Below are 20,265 nucleotides of genomic sequence, written 5' to 3'. Positions count from 1 at the left end.
ATGATATAAGTAAAGCAAAACAAGGAATTCCTTCACCATTACCCATGGGAAGGCCAGTGTTTGACCATCCACAGGAAAGCAGGGCTCCCTGATTTCGGAAGACATTTGCTGTTCCTCTGAATGTCCCCTCGTTCCTCCCTTCTTCCCCCAGTTCTATAGGCTGAGCATGATGTCATAGAGGCACGGAATGTGCCTTGGGTCAGTTGGGATCAGCTGTCCTGGCTGTGTCCCCTCCCAGCTTGTGCACGCCCAGCCTTTTTGCTGGTGGGATGGGGTGAGGAGCCGAAGAGCCCTTGGCTCAGCACCAACCAAAACAGCAATGTGCCATGAGCATTATTGTCATCCTGAGTCTAAATCAGCACTATACCAGTTACTGGGAAGTAAACTTACTCTATCCCAGCTGAAACCTGGGTATGTGCTCACGCCTTTGTGTGGAGTAGAAGTAGTTCACACATTTCCTAGGCCACACTCACGTCAGTACCAGGGGTTTATTTCATTTGTTGTTTCCTCCTCTCAATTCACCATCCATTTCTCACTCATTTTGTATCTTCTTTGGGCTCTCTGCCATCCCCCAGCTTGTTCCAGAATCTGTGTTATCATGTCATCATGGTTGCTAATCTTTTCTTCTCAGCCATCTGGAAGATAGGAGTTCTTTTGCTGAGTATCTAAACAAAACAGTCTCCTCCTTCTGCTGTCCCATCAGTGACATCTGAAGTGAAATACTTCATTGGTTTACATTGGGCCTGATCCTCCAGAGCAATTTTAGTTAAGAATTTGTCCAATGCACTGAAGTTTTTGTGAGAATTTCTTTTATTAAAAAAAAGAAAAAAAAGAAAGGGCAGAGGAGCACAATCTCCTTCCAAGGGAGGTATGGTAAGAGGTTACTTGCCCCTTTCCAGTGAGATCCTGGTTGCAGTACTGCGCTTATTCTTTTTCCAGCAGTATGGCAAAGTTTAAGGTAAATCAGAGGAGGTCCACAATGCAACAATAGGAATGACAGGAGATTTAGAAATTACTTATAAGGAAAACATGAGGAACTTTCCTTTTTTTTGTTGTTTTTTTTTTTTCCTCCTTTCCCATCCAAAAAAGATGGTGTACACTTACGGCTTCCAGTATAGCAAGATCTATTAATAGATAATAAAGAGGTCAGCAGTACTTGTTCTGCAGGTTTGTGATCACAAGGGAAATAAAACCAGTGAGTTTGCAACAGAGATTAGCTCCTATATTAGAAAAAATGTATTTTTAAGGGAGCAAAGTGGTGAAACAGACTAACTAGGAAGATTGTGAACTTGCCTTAGGAAGAATTGGTGTAAGACATTGCTGTCATAGATGCTCTAGGAAGTGTTTTGCTTGCTTTGTGTCAGGGGACCTCTTCCATTTCTGTGGGGGAAGAGTGGTTTTGCTGGAGGCAGTGCACCAATGGTTGCCATCAGCCAGTTTGATCTGCAGGCAATTCCTCTCCTGGCTGAAGCTGATAGCAATTCAGACAAGTTGCCATGAGCTCAGAATGGCCTCATTTCCCAAGCCAACATTAACAAGCTGCTGATCTCTCCTGCCTGAAGTATCCCCTTACATTCTGTGCTCTTCAAGGGGTGTTGGGTTACTGCTAAGCAGACAAAACAGTGCTGCTAGAGCAAAAAGCAGACTTGATTTTGTTCCTCCTTCAGTAGTTAGCAGTCATCATCATTACCACAAGACTGGGTGTCAACATGTAGCTCAGCCTATGAGGAACACTGAAATATGTTCTGGCCCAGATTCAAGTGAAAGAAATGCTGCCTTGGTCCCAGAACCAGCCATTAGTACAGAAGGACAATGGTGACATTCAGGCTGTCTGATACCATGTTCCTGTGCCTCAGCCAAAGGCATCCTGGTACCATGACTTTAGCAAACCTTGTGAAGTCCTGGGATCACTGATTCACTAATCTTTCTCTATGAATAAAACTCTCTGTTTCTCCCCAGGATTCATCTCTTTCTTTCTAATTATTTTTTTTCCCCTGTCTCTAGTTGATGGATAGACGGATGGTATTGCAGAAGGATTTATATTAGAGAACGGGCTGAATCAAGTACCCTTTTGTGGTGGTTATTGTTTGTTTGTGTTTTGTTTTGGTTGTGTTTTTTTTGTAATGAGTAGTGAGTGCTCAGGAATTCATACCCCACTGCTGTGTTAAATATTAGCTCTCTAGCTGTTGAACATTGGCCCTCTACTCTGTAACACTGCTTTGCTTGGGAATGACACTGTTTGGATCCTGTTCCCCCTTGCTTTGCTGCTATTAAAACTGAGATTCTAATGAAAATAACATTTTGTTATCTGCAGGCCTGAGGTGCTAATGTTTTGCTTCTTTCTTTTTCTCAGGAGGGGATGAATGTGCATATTTTAGTTTGTAGCATCCATTACAAATTCTGTACCTTTACTTTTTTCTGCCTCTCTGCTACTTATTTGGGCAGGATTGCTTTCCCTCAATGGACTCCACCCTCCAGAACGGGAAAGTGTAGGACATGATCCATCACCTTACCTAGGAAACTTTTCAGATCAAGAGCCAGCCTGCTGGCAACTTACTCAGAGGCTGCATTACTGTGCATGTGATGGATCATACATTCCTGGCTGGCTTACAGATGGACTGGTCCATTTGCCTTGTCTGCAGGCATGAGTGAGAGCTTCCTGCCATCGACTCTCCCAAAAAATCCTCCCTGTCACATCATTCAGGGAAGCATTTTTCATGGGGGAAAGCAGTGAAAACTTGAAGCACAGGCTGCCTGTAGAGCATGACTTCCATGACTGATGGCATGAGGAGACAGTCCCAGCTCTGCTCTCCATGTCAAAAATACAGACACCAGAGGGAGAAAAAGTAAGGGAGAAAGTAAGGTCAACAGCTAGGACCAGTGATTTAGGAGAGCGGAAGTGTTGTAAATGTCTGTGAGAAGAAGAAAGTGGCAGAGGTGCTTGAAAGAGGAAGAGATCTGAGAGAAGAACACGAGTGAAAGCCAGCGAGATAAGGAATAAAAAAACCCAAGGGACTGGCTGACACCTAGCAGCTGGATGTATGGTACACTTCCAGCTGAATTTAAATAATAACTTACTATTTAAATCCTGTGTTGCTGTTTTCCCTGTCCTGATATTTTCTTGGTGTGAACTCAAATTTAGGACTCTTCTTCAGGAAAAAGAGTAAAATAGAAAACCAAAAATTAAGAGATGTTATGAGAAGGAAAAAAACTGTCAGTGTTTTAAAGCTTCTTTCACAGGTGAAAATGTTTAGAAGGAAGTATATTTTTCATCTGTCACTTAGATGCCTTGTTCACTTTATGCTACTTCCTTGAAAGTGGATCTCCAGCAAACCATTCATCACCTGCTTTCCTAGCATTCTTTCCAGCATTTCTAAGCCTTGGCACTTTTCCATTTCTGTGCTCTCATTTTGAAAAGTTACTTCTGTTGTTACATATCGAGAATAGTAATCTTTCTGATACCAAAAAGTAATATATTTTCAGGAATGACTGTTTAACTGCTTAAAAACCAACAGTTCATGTTTCACTATTGCTTTAAAAAATGTTTTGTTAGCAGGTCTTCATGTCTTTGTGGTTATTATTTTTGGAACACTCTAGAACACAATATTTTGGGTGTTTGTCTTTCTTTGATGATTCTGTGAGTTGTTATAGAGTCTGCAAAACCCACATTAAAAACTGTAGCTAATGAAATAGGGAAAAGCAAGACAGAGGGTAAAAAGCAGAGCAGGTGAGCTGAAAGGCCAAGAAACTAGGTGGTTTGGCAAAGTAGCTTGACAGCTGGAAATTTCAAGACAAATTAGGAGGAGCTCTGGGATCTAGACATGCAGTCTGCACTAAATATCTTTGTCTCCTGTTCTCCCACCCTACCGATGAGTAATCTCCAGTGATGTCAGTGGGCGTTTTCCTCATGTTCTGAGGGTAATAGATTGGGCCCCCATAGTGTAAGTAATGCCTCATTTTCTGTTAAGCTGGAAAATCATCTGAGTTTCCCCTAAATGTTCCACAAGGGAGCTGAGAGGGAGGAAGAAAGGCTTAATATTCCTTTCTAGTTGCATCACTTGCGTGTTTCACAGTTGAGCTGCAAAGTACAAATGCAGATTTGGAATTGTTTAAATGACAAGAGTGATTGCTTAGCTTCTCAAATATTTTGGCTGTTTAGATACTCAGCCAAGCCGCAGTTCTTCCCCCAAAAAATGCACTCATGGGAGAGCAAATGGTAAAGAACATGAACAGCCTGAAGTTGAGGGACTGTGCTTTTGGCAGCAAGGTGCCAGCTGTCATTGGAAACAAGTCCAGAATTTGTTGTGAGGATCTTCCTAAAGAAAGTGGATCTTCAAATAAGTTATAAAAGGAATGCAGCAATTCAGCAGTGATTGCTAATGATGTTTATGCTACTTTATATTAGAAAAATGGCTAGTTCATAAACTACTGACAATGAAGTTCCTTGTTCTCTACAAAGATACACACACAAAATTTTGGGAGGAAAAAGATGTTCTGATTCTTTAGGCTCATGAGTCTTGAGTAAATTTAATTTTTAAAAAAGTAAATAAAACCCAAAGTGTATGTTCAGAGAACATGAAAGCCTACCCATGTGAAATCTTTATGAATTATGAAAATGTAGGAAACCTCCTGATGTAGGAAACACCCAAGGAAATTCTGTAGCTTTCTAGAGGAAGCCTAGCACAGAGCTAGGTGCTTTTCAGATGTTTAAGGGTTCATCCTTCATGTAAATACTTATTTTAATTTAACAATGAAGAAAGAGGAAGTTGGGAAAGATGGGAAAAAATAACTAGAACAAATGTTAATTTTGCAGATCCCAAGTGGAAGCAACACAAAGAGAGTGAGAGTAATTTCAGACCTAACCCTTCCAGGAGCTGAAGCTCTGCATCATACTAGACAGAGGTGGTTAAACATCAGCCCTGGCACATGGAGATTGACGTGCCACATAAAAATGAAATTAGGGAGGGCTCAGAGCAGCCCATTGCTCCCTCTTTTTCATTGAATGATTTTCTTAGCTGTCCTGAGGTTTTGGCTTGAGTTGACCAGAGCTCACTCGAAGTAAGTATTTCTCTTTGATGTGAGAAAAGCAGATCCATAGCCCATGCATACTGAAGTTTAATAAAATATATCCTTTATTTATAACTGCCTTTCCAGCATTGCTGCAGCAATTCAGATTTAATTTGTGGGTAGGAATGATTTGCATGGAAAGAAAAAGTACTTCAAAGTATGTGAAGATAAGAGACTTATGTAAAAATTAAGCGGCCTATGGTCTGCAGGATAACGGCAGTGGCTTTTGCATCCCAGCCAGAGACCTCAGAGAAGTACCAGACTGAGAGAACACTCCAACTGGAACAGCACAAAACAGATCTTTAATGAAAGCAATTGAAACAACACTAAATAAACTGTTTTAATGGAGTTCCAAGGAGATGTGTAAAAGCTGCTAGTAAAATCAATTGAAGGCCTGTCACAGTGCCTCAAAAGTCCCTTCACAGCCCTCCTGCTGGCAGCAGTTCAAGTCTCTTTACAGCACATTAGAGGTAAGTGCAGCAGTATTATACCAGGCCCTTTGAAAAACTAATAAAAATATTCTCCCTGTGAGAGAAACCCACTGCTGCTAGGAGAGGAACTGTGTGCCCTTTGGTCTGGGAATCATTTGTTTTTTCACCTGGGATAAAGAAGAGTCTCTAATAATTTGCAAAGCTATTGTTAATAGTTGTATTCCCCGAGCTTGCCTCCTAATAGCAGGGGACTTGCATTAAAATGTGCTGCTCAAAATCAGGCCTAAATAATGAAGTTCAGTGGCCCAAAAGTCCTTTTTCAAATTGTAGCCTGCATTGGATAGGTTAAACTGTAGCTTATGCTGAGTAGCACTAACCTGCTGTGAGACCATACTCAGAAGTTCTCACGCAGAAACCTTCTTTGCCTGGCCAATGATCTCGTGCTGTGTGAGGATGTGAACATGGGTGAAGTGTATGAGGTGAAGTTCTGGTCCTTTTTATTTGTCAGTACTGACCTGTGCCATAGGGAGGCTTCTGTGGAAGCACAATGCAGCGGGATGCAGGGAGCAGTGCCCTTCCCCTGTGGTGATGGCTCACCTGGGAGAGCACAGCTTCTGCAGCATCTGTAATGGGTGCCCACCTTAAAAATTAACAGTAGATTGCCTCTGCTATGGAAACTGATTTTTTCCCTTGCCACGTACCTAGACCTATAAAAAAACTTACCTAATAGGATTTTTTGTCCAGGCCCATAAAACCAACATGGCAGCATTAAATCTTCTGTCTCCTGGGAGTGCTGAGAGCAGGTTCTGTGACTGCTGAGAAGATGACCCCACACTAGGCATGAATGCAAAAGCTGTTGAAGGTGCATCTGTGTTACTGATACTGTGTATGTATTGCTACATTGGATGCAGAGTATGAGAAGATTCATGGTGTCAAATGAAAGATTTTGAACTAACAAATTGAGTTGGAACAGAGGATCAAGAGCCCGACTTGCACAATATTTTAAACAAAAGATTCTGAAAAGGAGTGTTTAATTTAATTTAATCATCTGTATTTTAACTTTAATTTTGAAATTTCTATTCTGATATGTGATTGGTAAAAATAATTTGTACTATCATAAAAAGAATATTGGATAATTTCATTCCAAAACCAAAAAACAATGCTCATTTTCTGCTGAATGTTTTAATTCCTATCAGGGCAATAATTTTTTTATATGTGGGGTAGTTCAGATGGCAAGATTTCAGGTGGCCCTTTTGACAGTAATTTGGAACACGTACCAAAAAGTGAAAAAGCCTAGGAAAACTCTTCTTAAATGAGGATTTTTTTGGCCCTTTCTGCCATAATCACTACATTCTGTGCAATTCACATGTTTTCTAAAGAAATTATTCAAGTTGTGGTACAGAAGCATTTTAAAGAATCATTTTTAAATCTCTCCTTGTGAGCCTATGCTCTGCTTAATACCATAAGCAGAGCTGCATAGCCTTAGCAGGAAAGAAGATATGAAACAAGCTAATATTAAGCTACTCAAAGTTGAATTGTTTTCAGCAGGAAAAATATTTGAAGACACCAGATATTAGGCCAAGCAAATGCAAGGATAGTTGGATATGTTACGAGATTTGGGGCATGGGAAGAAGATGCTGGTTTGTAGTTTGCAGTTGTCAGATGTAAGATCTGACCTGTGTCTGGTGGCAGGGGATTAGTGTTTGGGACTCCAGTAAAAAGGCTTATCTTTTGGTGGGGAAAAGAGAGACAATGTGGTGGCCAAAAGGATGGCAGGCACTGGGTTGCCCAGAGCCCTGCACGACCGCAGAATAACTTTCTCACAGGCACTGGATTAGCAGGTTTGCACTGAGAAGAGTAAAATAATCAGTGTTTATAGTAAGTGCATTCATCTCATGGCTGCTGCTGCTGTTTTAGTTCCAAATTTGTATGCACACATGATTCTGTTTAGATCCAGACAGATGGAGAAAACTTTTAGCTGTCATTTTTGTTACATTTTAGACAATCAAAGTATCTCCCTGTGGCCTCTTCTGCTGCACCCAGCCTAGGATATGGATCACTAGTGGCACATAAAGATACATGCCTATGCTGTGTGATTCTGTATCTTTGTTTTTACTATCTGCCATAACCAGTAACAAAGAGATTTGTGCAGATGACTATCAACAGTCGCTGGAAAGACACTGAAGCCCCAAGGTCCTAGTAAACCTGGCATCTCCCCTAGCAGGCTGGGGGAATTTGAGCTGCGATCTGGTTTCCTCACCTCCAAGGGCACAACACATAAGCTGATTAATGGAGTGGATGGCATTGCCACAGCCTCCCAAGGCCTCCATGTTTTACATACACAACAGCTCCCCTCGATAGGAATAGGGGGTAAGAAAAGACCAATAGACATCTGTTGTTTGTGTTTTGTAATGCCTTGGGTGGGCAAATTGTGTTCCCTTTGCCTTTGCAGTGATGTACAATTGTCCATTTGATTGTACTGTGATAAACTGCATCAGCAAAAAGAGGCATAAGACATCTGTACATTTGGAAAATGGGGAATTAAATCATGGGAGTAGTTTTAAAACCTCAATGTACGTACCTGCTGATGCTGTATTCTGCTTTTGGGCCACATGTGGTGGCATCTGGATCTATCATTCATTGTGATCTTAAAAAGGGCAAGGGCATCTTAAAAACTGTATGTGTTGAATAAAATATTCCATAGTAGTGATACAACAGTTCAGAAAAGGCATCAGAAGATGTTTTTGTGTGTTTATCTCTGCATTCAAGATGAAAGCAGGACAGTATTGAGCCAAAAATTAGCAAATGGACTGGAAGAGAGCAGATTTGGGCAAGGCTTCAGATGTCATTCTTTGGCTGTTTGTTGCTGGGGTTTAGGATCCTGCCATTGTGCTGCCTGGTACCTGGATGTGACACCTGTGTGGCAGGTGGGTACAAGCACGCTGTTACCCTGCCAGCGAGCGCTCGGTGCCTCTCCACTGCACCTCTGCAAAAGCCCTGTGCTCTGGCAACCCTTCTTCCGTGCAAAATGCTTTTGAGCTTCTCAGAGTAATTGGATGGGAGGATTATGTGTTTAGGATGAACTTGGATTTGTTCCATTTGAACTGTAAATGCAGGGTTTATTTAAACGTCCTGTGCTGAGAAAGACCTATTGCTTTGTAGCTATTGTACAAGCAAGTCCATACATGATAAAAATCAAGAAAACTGAAGGAAAGCTTAGATTATTTGTAGGCTCAGGTGATAAATAAGCTGAATAATTTAAAAAAAGAAATTGGAAACTCATTCTCAAATGCACCCTTTGTATGTCTGTTCCTGGCAAAGTAGGTGAGAGAGTAGTTCTTTCTTCTGTACTTCTCTCTTCCCTTTGATTTTTTCCAGCCTCCTTTTCCTTGCAAAGTCTTTAAAAGATAAAGGCTTCCCTCCTTCCTGCTTGACTCTTCTGATGATGATTTCCCTTACACCTTTGCTTTGGTTATTTCAAACTTGAATCGCTCCTAAAGAAATGCCAAATGCCATGGAAACAAACTCAGCCCTCATGTAATGGGCTTGACCATTAGCCTCCTGTCTTACTGACTCCTCAGCAGAAGGAATTGAGATCTTGAGCCATGGCAAAGCTCCAAAAGCATAAAAGGACAAATATTGAGGTCATTTTTAAATGCTATTCTGCTGACAACAAACACAAGAAGTAATAGAGGCAAAAGGTCTTCTATGACCTCAATTAAGGAGACACCAGAAATGCCAGGTTAGATGAATCCTGCTTACTGCTTTCAAAACATTTTTTTACCCTAAGGAAAGGGTTTTTATTCCTCCACAAATGCTCTAAACTTTTTTTTTGCTGTTTACTTTTATTTTATTCTGGGCCATCTGATATGCATGAGCATCCACAACAGTTTTCATGGAATCCCATTGACTCCTTGGTAACAACTGAGTAAATGCTTATTTTGGCCCTACAGTAGTACTGAATTAAATCCTCCAGAATAAAGTTTAAAAACTTATTTCCTAGTGTACTCTAGGCAAAAAAAAAAAAAAAAAAAAATCATCTTATGTAGCACATACAGTTAAGCTGTAAGTGCCTGAAAATTGATAACAAATAATCGTTAAAGAATGCGGTGGGGGATAAAATGGATGACCCAAGGTTTACAATCCATGATAAAGACTATAGGTGTTGAATGGGAACTTGCACTGTATTGTATGTTATTAGTTTCTTAAACTTCTTGCGAGAATTTTGATCAAGTTGATCAACAAAGACTAGCGCCCTTTTGGATTACAAATTAGATCATTAATCCATCTTTCAGAGACTAAAGTTCTGTTCTTTGTCTCTGCATAGCTTCCCACTGTTTTCTTTTCAGTCTTCACCTGATATTTCTCCCCTTTTTTGTGTATTTACTTTGTGAGTGCATTCCAAGCGCTCTGATTTTGAGCCCCTGACTTGCTCATTGTACAGGAGCAAGAATTTGTCTTCTCAGGAGAAAAATTATTTGAAGGCAGAAACATCTTCTGGTTCTGCAGCAGTCAGAAAAACCTTGCAGAAGATAGATTCTGTCCATCCAGTTCAGAAGTGATTTTCTGTCTAAAAACTGATTTAGAAAAAAACCCCAAACACGATGTACTGAATTTTCATTAGAAGTGCCACACATCTTTGTGTAGTTCAAATCAGTAATGCAGTGGAGTAAGTTGTTGTTTAAATAAACATCTCAAAGGAGAAGAAAGGCAAATGTATTGTCTGCTTTTGCAACTGCTTGAAGTCTGGGGCTTGTCCAGCTAGGTGATTGCTGGGTGTGTTCCCTAACTAGATATACATGTGTACTTTCTTAGTAGGTCACACAAATCTCTGTGGTGCAACCCTTTTCTCTTGCTTAAAGATATTGATTGGCATCATTACACATTTAACACTGGAGATTAGAATGCAAAAACCATTTTTTGGATCACATTAGGAGACTTCAGCCTTTCCCAGCCTCTCTTATTTCATCCTACTAATGAAACTGTGGATTTTGAGGCCACTCTCCTAAGTAGTTTTCCCACTTCCCAGAGTACTATCTGACCTAGTCTGCAGCATGGGGCCCTTATCCTGCATTTTCATCAGGGGTCCATGATCACTAAGCATTGACTCAACAGAGAGATTGGTAAGAAACAGTTCTATCTCTTGGTTGAATATCTTGATTCAAAAAGGATATAAGAGTCTATGCATTTCATTGCCTGATATGGCTTTCCTGAAAATTCTTAGATTTCTAGAGAAATGTCACTCAGGGGTAGAAATCTCTAATTTTGATAATTCAGCATTTTTCTCAGTTGTGTGCCACATTTTGAAGAAGTGGCTATTGTTTCTCACTGTTGTAACAGAAAGGTAGCTGAGGATTTCTGCCAGGTGTCATACAATTAAAATCACTGTCCTGGCTTTTTGTCAACAAGATAAAAAGAATATACATAGGAAATTATAAGCTTATACACTTAAGTAAATCCAATATTAAGCACAAGAACAATATATCATTAAATGGTTCTACTTTATTGAAATGAATGCTGGTTAAAAAATTTGTGTGATAGCAGCAAGTACATAAATGTCATGTGAGGAGTTACTATTTGGACCTTACGGAACATTTTTCGCTGATATCTTACTTCACATCTTTCAAGAAATACTGCTTCAACATACAGGTGGGAAACAGAAAGACAGAATTAAAGCTTATTACACTTACTTTAAAGTGTGTCCTGAGAAGAGATACTTCCTTAAAAAATACCATGTGTACTTTCAGCTTCCTCTAGGAGCAAAAAGAGAAGCACTCTGCCACTTCACTTTGTCTAGTGTCAGATTAGTTTGATGTACACCTTTGTGCTGACATAACTCACTCTTTCAGACCCCATCTCATTGCTGCTCATACTGGGAAAAACCATTGGCTGTTTTCTTGTCCTAGACCTACTCTCATGGAAATAATGTGATGTGGGAAGATGAGAAGCAGAAGCATCCTCTGCTTTCTGTGCTGCATATTTGAGAGGAAAGAAGAACATGTCTGGGAAGGTACAGATAAAGAAATACTACAAATCTGGTAAATAGCATAAAAACCCAGCATTAAAAAATGTATTTTAAAGTAAGTTCTCTTCCATGTAGCATATAATCAACTTATGGAGTTTTATGTCAGAAGATGTAACTCAGCCAAATAGATAGCAAGAGTAATAACAAATAAATAAATAAAATTAGGCACTTCTATAAAAAGTAGTAGTAATTGAGGCTTTGTTGGGTAGACCAAAAACTTATAAGGGTCTTGGCAAGTCTTTATTTCCAGGGCATAAACTGAAAATAAAGGTTTTTCTTCAGTGTGTATCATAGGTTTTATATTTAGCCAGAAGTTCAGGAATCTGGCCTTGTCTAAAGACCCAGACCCTAAAGCACCAGCAGAGATCAGTCTCACAAACTGCACCATGAGCTGGTGGGGATGGTTGCTTGTTTAATTGTGTTGTTTCTTGTTTTCCCCTTAGAAATGGTTTTGTAGCAGAGAGCCATGGGATGAATCAAAATTGAAGAAGGTGGTAGTGGATCACTGAGAATTTCTGTCATTCAGTGTTTTAAAATTGACTGCAGCTTTTACTGGCTCACTGTTTGCTGATTGTTGGTGACCATCTGAATACCTACCAAGCCAGCAGTAGTTACTGGGTGAATGAGCTGGGTGAAGATGATCTACTACAAACACAACGTGAAGCTAAACTCTGTTTTGAATGCCACTTTCTAGATTGCAGAAACTTCCAAAGCCTGATCAGGTTCTAGCCAGGCTAATTTAATTCTTCCTTTCTATGTTTTATTTTCTGAGTTGAACTAGAGCGTGTACAAATCAGTGAAATCTGTGAAGTGGATCCGCTTTTACATTTTCTATAAGTTAATCTCACCAAGGACAAAAAAAAAAGAGAAACAGGTTTTTGTGAGAGTGTCTGTTTCAGGAAGAACTTAACAGTTCTAAGAATTTTTCAAACACAGAGTAAGTCAGTGTAGAAATTAGAAACAATTTCCAAAGAACCTTCTTCCCTCACCTACTGTGACTTTGCAGGTGGTCTCGCCTCCCAGCATTTATTTTAATCAATACAGTGAATTTTTCTAGTTGCTTCAAATTATGGCAAGATTGTTCTGATGTGTAGGAAGGTCTTGCTATTGCTCCTGAGGCCTGTCTTCTTTTCTCCTCCCAGGGGTTTCTCAGTATGCTCTATAGCTGCAGGCTCCCAACTTGATACTGCAGCTCTTTCCTTCCAAGTCCCCCTGCAATTTACAGTCTTCTCTCCCATTTGCACACTCAGTTAGTCACCAAGGAGCAAGTAATCCTGTGTCCTTTCAGCAGTCTGCTGCTCTTAAGTGAAAAAAACACTCAAAGATAGGGGGGAAAACCCCAATAAATTAAACAGACAACAACTTTCTTTAACACATAGCAGATTCTTAATTTCTTTTTGTTTTTCTCTAAATCTCACTGTAGCATTGGTGGGTTTTGAGAGCGCATATGACTTCTAGGTAGTGAGATATAGAAAAGAGATGCCTCATCTCTATGGTCTTGCCCAGGCTTGGGAGTGGAGACACAAGAGGCATAAAGAGCTCAGTCCTTTGTCTTGTTAAGAGGCCAAGCTTAGTGCAGCACAGAAGTCATGACAATTCATCCCAGCTAAACCAACATGTCAGCATCACACTCAGTGTTTAAACAAACTGATTCAGCAGATTTTACTGAGCAGGAGGGTGTCTCTGTACCCCTGCCTTCTGTGGCATGGATTAAAAATAAGAGTGCATGAATCTTAATCCAGGTTGCATTTTCAGACATGAAAATAATGTGTATAGCTCATGCTTATAGCATTTATGAAGAAGACATGAATTCTTTTTGGTGTAGTAAACTAGGCTAGAAGTAAAACTAGTGGGTAGATCATGACCAATTTCAATTTTCCATGGTGTTTCCTGAATTAGCCAACATTTCATAGTAAGACACCTTTAACTTAGAGGACCAGTGTTCACTTAGTATATTGCTGTATGTGTTGACTCTAAGATTTATGAGGAGCTTAAAGTGGTCTCTAGAAAAAGTCAGACATTGACTACCTGATAATAAAAAAGAAGATTTTTTCTTAGGAGCATATTCAGGCCAGCACAGCTCACTTTAAATGCATTAATATTGTCATTCCTTTATTTGATAAAAACAGAAACATGGAACTGGTGAAGTAATGGAGATGAACTGTTTGGAAACTTTGTGTGATCTGAGGCACACAGGAACAAGGATGGCATGTTGCACCTTAATATAGTCACGTGCTTCTATGGCCAAATGAATGGTCCCTTCAGCAGAGTCTTATGCCAAAGAATAGTTTAGCAATGCCAAATGAATGCAAACTAAGTTTAGATTTGTTATGGATAGAAATGAATAGGACAGTCTTTGTATGCTTGCCTGTAGGATGGAAATTCTGATTTCACTCCCTCACTACCTTGTCTTCATCCCTTTTTCAAAGTTAATTTGGAGTTGCTAGATAAAAGGAGGGATGATCCATTCTTTAATTACTCATTTAGCTTGCTGTAAATTTGTGCTTATTAAGAACTAGAGGATTACATCTAAACATGAGCCCAGCTGGTGCACAGCTTTTCATTGTTTCTCTTTGTAAGCAGAGGTGAGCTTACAGGGTGCTGTAGAAGTTCTGGGATAATGTGCTTGTCTCCTTCAGTGCTCTTCCACCTACTTCTAGAATGATTGAATTAATGAGTATTTGAAGAATTGCTTAGCAGAATACTTTAATCTGAATGTCAGCATCCTTAAGGTATGACAATCATGGCAACTATTCCTGGTAACAGAGAGCCATGATCCTGGTGGGCAGGGGAGAAAAACTTGGAAAGGTGTCGAGGTACAGCTAAAAGTCACCTCCTCAGACTGCAGGCATAATCTGCTGCAAATGTGTGAAAAAGCAAACATAAATCATTCCTGTTGTTCTTGTCTCAGAGAAACGTGAGTGCTGTACAAAGAACAAAGCACATGCTCATAAATGAATTCTTTATAGTATGTATATTCTTATCTAATATACCAGCAGTATTCTGTATATAACATTATACAGATGTTTATATATTTGTGAGAAATCTGCATTTTTAGAGATCTGCTCTGATTTTACTGTGATGTGTTGCAGTAAATTCAAAAAGAAAATATTATTTATGTCATGGTAATACTAATTTTGTTGTTGTTCACTTGCAACAACTATTCATTATACAGCTCTGTGGACATGTACAAACTGGAACAAACCCATCTGCAAATTCACAGCAAATTTGAATCAAATTAGATGAAGGATTTGCATTTTATGAACATTTGAAAATTACATCTTTTTTTTTTCAATGTTTCCCTAACTTTCTATTTGGCTCATTATAGCTATGGAAGGGCTTGTCCTAGAAATTTAAATTTATTTAATCTGTTAGTTTTGGCAAAGACTGATGTCTTGACTAGTTGCAGAGACCTTGTTGGCAGAATTAATTAGCACTAATAACATTAATAACATGGTTTCTTGCATACCTCAAGGGCATCACAGTGCTGATGAATTCCACATGGTCCTAAAAAGGAATAAAGCAGTGGAGCAAATCAAAAGGGGATATACAGCCTCATTCTTGCTTATCATTGACATACATTCTTGAAAGCCAAAATCATAAACTATGTATTCTGGAACATAGCTCATTGGGAAATTTATGCTGACAAAACAGCTTTAGTGCATTCAAGGTGGCTACAGTGTATGGGCTATTTAGTTATGATGAATGGATGAACTGAGGATTAGCATTACAGCAGCAGAGTCAAGGATGTGGAAACAACCTTAATCATGTCTCTTCTTGACTCATAGTATTTGAGTTCATGAGTAAGTGTGCAGATGAATGTTCGTTTATAAGATTGGTTCATTTTTCTAAATATTTTTTCCCTTGAAAATATTTAAATTGAGTGACAATTTTAGTAGCTTTTTTCTCTGTGTTTATTCACATACAGGTGAAACAGCAAATATATTAGCTCTTAGGATGTAAATCAGTCCCACTCTGTAACCCAGGGCGTGCCCACTTGCTTTTCTGTGCATCTGTTTGTTCATTTTCCATCTTACTTTACAATTTGATTATGAGGATTTGTTCACCCACATCTAGATACCCTGAACACCAGGGTACTGTAGCAAAGCAGATAAACGCAGCATTTTAAATATATTTTGTGAAGTGTTTCTGTGACAGGGCTTTAAGTTAATGCAATGCTACGAAGCCCTTAACAAGGAGAAAGACTTGTTGGTGGTGCCAGGCAACTCAGGTAGTAAGTCTGAGGTGTGACATGAGCAATTAAATGCTGCACAGACAAGTAGGGTGTCTCTGGTTTAGAGAAGGATTATTAAGATTCTGCCCAAAGTGCCAGTAGAGTTGTATAGATTTGGAACATCTAAGAGCAGTCTTGAAAGGAAAAACTGGGAACTAATCTGATGGTATCAGTAAAGACTGGAATGGGTGCTCAGTATGCAGGTAAAGTCTCCTCTCAATTAGAAAGCTCATAGTAGAAGAGAACTGCTGCACAATGTGTGGTGTAAGGAAGCAATGAAATATTTATAAAGCATAGTCAGAGATGAAAATACTGGACTTCTAGTTACAGTACCACTAGATGCTACAATATGCAGTTTGATTGTGGTCATACATGGCTGATCCAGGGCCGACCCTAGCTGCATGTCTGGGTGAGCTGACTGAGATTGCTTCCTAAAGACAAGAGGATTGGAAAGAGGCTCTGGAGAAGCCAGTTATGGTGTGTGGATCAGCTGCACCCTAACATGGTGTTATGGAAATCATAACCCTGACATGGGTTGGCGGAAAGGTCAAAGAAAGGCCCTGGAAGATGCAGTGAGTGACGAGGATTTGAAGAACATGTCTAGTTTATGCATTTTTACAGTACCATCCAGGTTTGGGTAAGTGTGAGAGAATGAATAGTCTTCTGATGTCCTTCAATATGTGCTTTGTATTAAAGGAAGAAGAATTACTGCTTTCCTGCAAGTGTCTGGCCAGCTCAGATGTTAACTCGCCTGTGGGCTAGAAGGGCTAACATTTAAGTTCCAAAAAGGGAGTTCGTAGGTTTAATGAGCTCCAGAGCTTCACTTGTGCAAAATCAGATCTGAAATAAAAACTCTTAAATTTCACATGCACAAATATCTTGATTTTTCTGGTGCTAATTGAGGCATTTCAGACAGAAGCTTCTAAAGGACCACACGCAACATATAAACTGATCTGTGCTTAAGAAAGTTTTGCAAGTGTGGGCTTTGCATCTTATTTTGAGCCCAAATGTAAAACCTAAAATGCCAGGTGTACAATAACTCACCTTGGAAACAAAGTGTTTTTTAATTATGAGATATGGTGCTCACCTGATGAAGCATGGAAAAAAATTCATAGGTCTCAAAAATAGGATGTTGTAGCCTGTGGATCACTAAGCTAACAGCTATGCACTGTGGGAGGAAATTAATAGTCTTCTTTATGAAAAGAACTCAAGTCTGTTTATACTATTTATTGCTGCTTTGTGGGGATGCATGTTTATTATCTGGAACAGGTCCTAGCTCTTGCTCAACTCACTCTACTAATGGTGTTTTTCCTACCTGCCCATGCAGTGAACTCAGTGCTAGAGTCAGTCAGTAAAACTGTTTCTACACCATGCATCATCCTGAGAAGCAAAGGAAAGGGCTTCTAGCAAAGCAAAGTGTCATCAGCTAGGAGAGTGATATACAAAATATCTCCACAGTACAAAGCCTATAACTGTCTAACCATCCCTGCACGAGCATCACAGAAAGAGCTTGGTGGGAAAGCAATGAGGCAGGGAGTGACCTTCTTACACCAGATGAGAGCTGAGCCCACAGGCTCTTTTTTGTCATAACATTGTCAGCCACACAGTTCAGTGCCTTTCATCATGATTGATTAATCAGGTTCTAAGAAAAATTATATTAAGCCAGAAGTGGTTTTTTTGTTGTTGGTTTTGGTCTTGGTGGGGATTTTTTAGTATTATTATTTTAATCTATGTCCTCTGCAGGCTTTCATTGATAAAAACAGCCTTCATGCAGTGGTGAAAACATAAGCACATCATAAGAATATTCAAAAGTATCAAATGAACAGCACATTTCCTCTGACAGCCTCCTCAGAAGCTCTTAATCCATGCTGCCTGCTGTTCTGCATGTCAGCTGTTACCTGGCAGGAGGGACCAGCTGCTGCTCCAATGCACTGCGAGAGCTGTCCCCAGCCATGGCTGCCACTGAACAGTGCCTGGGCAGCACTGCTGGGGTGTCAGGTGGGGACATATCCTTCCCGCTCAAAATTCATCCCTGCTGAGGGATGTGCCAAGCCTCTGGAAGGCGTGGAGTCCCATGGCATTATCTCTGGCTTGCTTTTGTTTAGGATTTTCACTCTTTGTATGAGCAGCTTTGAATGGAATGACTTTTGGTGTATTGGGTGGGCCTAGGGATCTATGATTAATGCAAGCATACCAGGCTCATGCCAGTGTTCTCAGTAGGAGTCTGAGGGAGCTGGTGAGGGAAGAGTCAACTGTGTTCTCCGTTATCCTTGAAATACTTTCTGCTTTTTGGCATTTTTATAAAGATGTGTTTTTCAAAGGTTAATTATCATCTTAAGTCACAGATCTGTCACTAAGGTGGGATCTTCCACTTGTTAAGAAAAGGGATGGGACTGCTGGGAATAGAATAAAAAAGCAGAGAATAAATTCAGACATCTGAATGCAGTCAGACCTCTTACAGCTGGGGGTGATCTTGAAAATCTTTTATTTCAACAGGATGACAAACCCAGAGAAGATGAAGTTGTTGTTTTTTTCTAAACAGTTCTATCTGTTTTCCTAAGTTGTTCTTTTTTACCCTATGATTCCTCTCCTTGTCCTCCACCACTGGCATATATAGTTTACTAGGAAATCAGCAAGTCAGGAAATGAGGCATGTGGTATAATTTCTGGAAATACCTCAGATTAGAAGTTGAGGATGAGGGTACAATGTTAGCAAGCTTTTGTGAAAACCTACAGCCTTCATGACTGATTTTGGTGGATTTTTTTAATTTTCAGAATTATTTCTAAGGATAAAGGCTAGTAACATTTTATTTTTCAAAAATAGAGGTTATCCTTAAAATTTTGCCTAAAGTAGGCTGACCCATCACCTGCTAGCTCTCGGTGTTTACCTGTCTGTTCCCACAAATCTGTCACCAACAACTGTGAAGGAACCACTTTTCCTGCTTGGGGATTCTGAAGGTCTGCCTGCTGCACTTTGGCCTTCAATGTTCTTGCTAAATTATTCACATTAGTCTGAAGCCTACTGGGTTTGTTGTACTTCATATCAAGGGTTGCAAGAAAAATCCACTACTAAATTTCTAAATATTTTTGCTGCATTGCCAGTCTTTGGCATACTGAGGTTTATGAAAGCCTTCCTAGGAAAACCTGTGAGTCTCCCCAGGTGCTGAGAGGAGGGTAAAAGTGCTGGAAATCCCTTGGGGCAGCTCTGTGCCCAGTGAGATCCAGTGTGGTTCTCTTGCCCTCTTCTCAGATGGATGATGTTCGCCAGTACCAGGGCACAAATCACGTCACTCACAATGATGTCCTTTTGTAGATTCTCCTGCACCAACTCTTATGCTTAAAGTTAAATAGTAGCCATTTATTACTGTATAGTGCACTTCCAACAGCTCTAATCCATATGGATATGAAATCCAGAAGAGAAAGTGCTTTCAGAGATGCTATTAATGGCTGTAGAATTTATTCTTCATCAGACCCTTAATTTACTTTGACAAAACTGCTCTTGCTTTATTGATGACTCAGTTCTGTGCTGGTTTTGTGGCTTCTTGTAGCAGCTGGTGTATCAGCCTGTTAAGCATGTGCCCCAAGGCAGAAGAGAGACACAAACTACAAGTGCCAGGTCATGTGGGAGAAGGCTCTTAAGGTTTCCATCTATTTAAATGGGAGCCAGACACCTAAGTACTTAGAAAAAAATATCTGAGCCTTGTTTCTTAGTGTATCTATCATGTATAGCAAACACTCTTTTCCCCTAAATCTTGAAAGAACTAGACAAGATCTGTGGATAAACAGATGCTAGTGATGTGTTTGGAATAAAAATAAATTATGACTGGCAATGACCATGTAATTGAAGGGACCTCATTTGTTACACATGCCACAAAGGAACTCCATTGCAACAAACTGTAAACTAATTGCTACCCTTGTGTAAAAATTAGGGGAATAATTAGGGCTTTGTTTTATATTGGACACATGTACTTTTGTGTACCAAATTTGAGAGGAACTACCATGAGACGGTCAAAAGATCAAGGGAGAAGCAGAAACTTAGATGGAGAAATCTGTAATCTGAATTATACATATGCTGGTGTAAAAAGATCTTGCCAAAGCCTTAGATAATATAAGCAGGAATCCATGGTTGTATGGTCAGATTTTTTTTTTCTTTTTGTGCTGAGCACTCTCTCTGTTGCCTTTAAAATGTGTTATGTCTTCAACAGAATGGTTGGGGATCCCTGCATAAAAGAAGGAAGCGTGGGTGGGTGAGCCTTGGAGATTGCATGTATGGTTAGTTTTTTTGGTTCTTGACCTAGAACTCAAATTCTACCTCAGGAAGGAAAAGAGTCACAGCCCAAAACTGCAGCAAACCAGACCAGACACATTCAAACCAGACCAGAAATAGGTACAGGGTCTCAACTCCCTCTTTCTCGTGACATGTGGCTTGATGCAAGTATGCCTTGATGAAGACAGTAATTGCTCCTGCTGCCACATTCACCCGAGTCTCCTGTTTAAATACCTTCTAGG

The 20,265-nt window shown here is 39.9% G+C and overlaps 1 long non-coding RNA gene across 1 annotated transcript; it reads left to right on the top strand.

The window, feature by feature from the left end:
* Positions 1–218: 218 nt before the first annotated feature.
* Positions 219–5,515, top strand: LOC135288927 (uncharacterized). The gene is made up of 3 exons (XR_010351757.1): positions 219–411; positions 4,814–5,058; positions 5,155–5,515. It is a non-coding gene; the product is annotated as an uncharacterized LOC135288927 (long non-coding RNA).
* The last annotated feature ends 14,750 nt before the right edge of the window (positions 5,516–20,265 follow it).

The sequence above is a fragment of the Passer domesticus genome, chromosome 1 (assembly GCF_036417665.1).
Source record: "Passer domesticus isolate bPasDom1 chromosome 1, bPasDom1.hap1, whole genome shotgun sequence".
In the NCBI taxonomy this organism is placed as follows: Eukaryota; Metazoa; Chordata; class Aves; order Passeriformes; family Passeridae; genus Passer; species Passer domesticus.
Note: the sequence above shows the minus strand (reverse complement) of the source record. Positions and strands in the feature narration are given on the sequence as shown.